Source organism: Bos grunniens, chromosome 9 (genome assembly GCF_055505025.1).
Source record: "Bos grunniens cultivar Pamir isolate PY7600 chromosome 9, Bosgru_T2T1.0, whole genome shotgun sequence".
NCBI classification, from domain to species: Eukaryota; Metazoa; Chordata; class Mammalia; order Artiodactyla; family Bovidae; genus Bos; species Bos grunniens.
In genome coordinates, this window is record NC_141173.1 from 98,479,200 (window position 1) to 98,483,979 (window position 4,780).

The window sequence follows — 4,780 nt, forward strand, 5'->3', positions numbered from 1 at the left end:
TTCAGGTGCACCACATAGTGATTTGATATTTTTGTAGGCTGTACACCCATTATGAAATAACTAAGTTACAGGGATATTATGTACAGCAGAGGAAATAGAGTCAATGATATAATAAAGTGGTGTGGTGTGCAATCTATAAATACCTATGTATATAAATACACTTTCTGTACCTCAGGAGAACATTTCATTTGTGCCATTTTCTGAAGCAACCAGCAGATAAGAGGAGACAGGTAGGGGCAGCCCTAGGGAAGAAGCCAGGACCTGTTACCCACAGGTCTGTCCCATCCCATCCCATCCTACCTGGGCTGCCTGAGTGACGAGGAGGAGGAGTCAGGAATGACACTGCAGGCCCAGGTCCCGAGGTGGGAACGGCAGCGAGACTCGGACACATGACAAAGTGATTCGTGACTACCCACCAATCGTAATTCACACGAACACAGTCACCCAGGCTCCTTGGTCAGTTTTCATTGTAGTATCTATCATGACAGTTGCTCAGTCGTGTCCAACTCTTTATGACCCCATGGACTCTAGCTGACCAGGCTCCTCCGTCCATGGAATGCTCTAGGCGAGAATATTGGAGTGGGGTTCCCTTCTACAGGGGACCTTCCCAACCCAGGGATCAAACCCAGGTCTCCCCCATTGCAGGCGGATTCTTTACCAGCTGAGCCACAGGGGAAGCCCTGTAATAAGGCTTAAATCCCCTTCCTGCATTCTATAGGAAAGGACGTGGTGACACCAGGAGTTGTGTTTCCTGAGCCATTTCTCTTTCTGAGTTGCTGTACCCAGCCAGGTATCTCACCTCTTGCAAGAGGTTCCTCCATCCGTCTCATGTCACCCAACCCTGGATAACGTCTCTCTGTTTTCCATGTATTTCAAATCTACTATTCACAAGAGTAAGGTATTATTGTTGGTGCAGGGAAATAAAGAAAGAGCGGCAAATAGACAGTATGGAAACGCATATGCATCAACATTGGAATTTAGTAGACAATAAAGATGCTAGTTCAAGTCAGTAGGAAATGAAGGATTCTCCCACAGACAGCACTGGAATAGATTAAAAAAAAAAAAAACAGAGTTTAATTCCTACCTCCATTTCTTCTTGAAAAATGAAGTGAATCTACATGAGACAAAATTCTAAATGTGGGGGAAAAAAATCAAAGCACTGCAAGTATTAAAAGAAACAATGGATGAGTTTTCTAGTCTGGGGATAGTGCAATTCTTTCTGAGGCAGCACTAAAACCAGGAGCCATAAAGAAGTAGACGAAAGTACCTGACTGCCAAGAAAAGTTTTAAAAAATTTCTATGGCAATAAAACAAAGAAACAAAACCCCCAAAATACCTTCTGGTAGTCTGCGATACTGCTGGTTGCCAAAAATCCCCATGCCTTACAGAAAGCTGCCCTGGCTTCGCTCCCTCCTCTTGACTCCGGGCAGGGTACGTAACCTGTTCTAACCAACAGGAAGTAAAGAAGTTTAAGACCAAAGCTCCTGCCTCTGCACTTCTGGATGCTCTTGGCTGCCAAGTTAGACACCCGCTACTCTGCAGGAAACACTGGATTAAGAGGTCAGGTGGAGGGGTCCCGTGGGAAGGAGAGCCCCTTATGTCTACTTTGTGGAAAACCAACACACCCAGCTGGCCCGAGAGCTAAGGCCCCAGAACGAGGACCCTGGTCATGCCGATGCAGCCAGCTGCCAGCCTCCCCGACTTCACAGCTGAGAGCTGGATACCTGGAAGAAAAAGATACCCAAGCATAGCCCCGATACTCATCACGCAGAGTCACACCGTTCTCCCTATGCCCTGTCCAGATTCATGAGCCTCGGGATTCTGAGAAGTAAAATTAGTTTTTTGAGAGACATGGGATTATTTGTTACAAAGGAATCAGTAACCGGGACCCTCCAACAGTCAAACAGCAAATGGGGAAGAGCACAAGCAAGATGTGCCGCAAGGGGCTAGTTTCTCGGATATACAAACAAGTCTTAGAGTCAGTTAAAAAAATGACAAGTAACTCAATACAGAAATAAACAAAAGGACTGAAGAAGTAATTCAAAGGACCAAAATCTAAGTGGTCAATAATCTTCAGAGAGATGTTCAAGCTCACTTCTAATTTTTTAAAAAATGAAATGAAATTCCATGATTTGCCTATTGGAGTGGAACATATTTAAAAGCTTAGCAATAAACAAAGTGGGGATGATACAGAGCTACTCTTCTCATGTGCTACCTGCTGGAAGCAATTTATAATGTTTATAAAAATGCAGCTTATATATTATTTGACACAGCAATACAATCTCTAACAAGATGCTTTAGATAACATTTTACTCAAGGATGCAGAGACATATGGAATACTATGAACCGAATGAATGTCTGTCTTCCCAAAGAGGACGCCCTCATGTCCACCGTGATGGCACTTGGATGGCAGGCCTTTGGGAGGCGATCATCAGATGAAGTCGTGATGGCGGACTCCCATGATGGCATGAGTGTCTTTTTAAGAAGAGGAAGAGAAACCTGAGCATTGCCTTTCTCTCTCTCTCTCTGCCATGAGAGGACAAGGAGAGAAGGTGGCCCTCTGCAACAAATTCCTGAGAGAGCTTTCAACAGAACTGCACCTGCCGGCACCTTGGACTTCACCGCCTCTGGAACTGTGATAAATGTATTTCTGTTGTTCAGGGCACCCAGTTTATGGTATTTTATTACGGCAACAAGAACAGACTAAGGTAAGAACAGAGATGTTCATTAAGCACCATTTACCATATCTTAAATGTTGGGCAGTTTCACACATCCATTCACAAGGACCTCATTTAAAAAGTTACAGGACAGATTTACAATATATTACTGCATAGCTATTTACAATAAGGTAGAATGTGTATATATACACATTGGAGAAGGCAATGGCACCCACTCCAGCACTCTTGCCTGGAAAATCCCATGGGCAGAGGAGCCTGGTGGGCTGCAGTCCATGGGGTCGCTAAGAGTCGGACACGACTGAGAGACTTCACTTTCACTTTTCACCTTCATGCATTGGAGAAGGAAACGGCAACCCACTCCAGTGTTCTTGCCTGGAGAATCTCAGGGATGGGGGAGCCTGGTGGGCTGCCGTCTATGGGGTCACACAGAGTCGGACACGACTGAAGCGACTTAGCAGCAGCAGCAGCAGAATGTTATGTACTGACTTAGGAGGGAATCTAGGTGCTAATAACATGAAAAACAAAATCAAGTTGCAGATCAGAATAGACTGTGGGATACTATTTGTCAACTTTTATGAAAAAAAAAATACAAGCGCACACATACTGGACATTTGCATACATGGATACTTATTTAACATTTCAAAGTGGACACGAGAAACTACTGAGTTCTGAGCGTTGGGAGTACTGAGCTGGCAACATGGTGTGAGAGGAAACAGAGACTAACTTTTCACTGTTAACATTCACCTATACATGTTAGCTGTTAACATGTAATTTTTATTAAAAAGTAAAGAAAAATAGTGAAATCTCCAAAGGCCTTTGTGCAAAGAGCTCCACCACCCCCAAGGTTAGAACACAGGAGCACTGTCGGTCTTCATCTGTACAGAGAGTTGTGCTGGGTGATATGCAAACACCATCCCTCTCTCATCCATCAACTGGAGCAGCTGATGGTTACTGATAGGCTGGTGCTTACTATCCCAGATTTTATCTTACTATCCCAGGGTTGGACACTACAGAAGCAACTTAGCAGGCTCGCACAATTGTTAATGAAGGGCTTCCCAGGTGATGCTAGTGGTAAAGAATCCGCCTGTCAATGCAGGAGACACAGGAGACCTGGTTTCAATCGCTGGGCAAGGAAGATCCTCTAGAGAAGGAAATGGCAACCCACTCTAGTAGGGTTTCTGGGATAGAAAGAAAAGCAGTTTTTTTTTCTGGGATAGTAAGAAAAGCACATTACCCCAATGGGGGTATCAATGGGGGTCAATGCCAAGATGTGGATGAGTGACCACAGGTTCCGCTAACCAGCTGACAAGGCATGCTGTACTCACCCTGGCCCCAGGCTCACCAATAACAACCTGCCTCGGGAGCGGTGAGGTTGTGGAGAAGCATTTAAGGAACCCTTGGCATTCTGAGCCTCTGCATTCAGATTCTGCATTCAGATGGGAGGAAATGGATAGGTGTCCTTAACAGTTTTTGTGCTTAGTTGCTCAGCTGTGTCCGACTCTCTGAGGTCTCATGAACTGTGTAGCCCACCAGGCTCCTCTGCCCGTGGGATTCTCCAAGCAAGAATACTGGAGTGGGCTGCCATTTCCTTCTCTAGAGGGCCTTCCTTACCCAGTGATTGAACCCAGGTCTCCTGTGTCTCCTGCATTGGCAGGAGGATTCTTTACCACTAGCGTCACCTGGGAAGCCCTTCGTTAACAACTGTACATGCCTGCTAAGACACTTCAGTAGTGTCCGACTCTGTGTGACTCTATGGATTGTAGCCCACCAGGCTCCTCTTTCCATGGGATTCTCTAGGCAAGAAGACGAGTGGGGTGCTGTGCTCCAAGGGTCTTCCTGACCCAGGGATTAAACCCGAATCTCTTACGTCTCCTGCTTTGGCTGGCAGGTTCCTTAACTTAACAAATGAGTTTTCCTGAATTAGAAAGTTGTTTTGTGGGAAAATATCTTATTATTTGATGTTCAAACAGAATCACACCCACTCAAAGCTTCACTTAGATACGCTTGCTCTGATGTATTTTTAAGGGCCTGAAAACCTAAAAAGATTTTTAATTTTCTCATGAAAAAACACAAGCCTTTATATCAAAGTGTTTCTTAATATC

At 44.9% G+C, this 4,780-nt stretch overlaps 1 protein-coding gene across 48 annotated transcripts in view; it reads right to left on the bottom strand.

The window, feature by feature from the left end:
• Window positions 1–4,780, bottom strand: part of PRKN (parkin RBR E3 ubiquitin protein ligase) — a 1,227,412-nt gene that overhangs the window by 548,717 nt on the left and 673,915 nt on the right. The gene's annotated exons all lie outside the window — the stretch shown is intronic.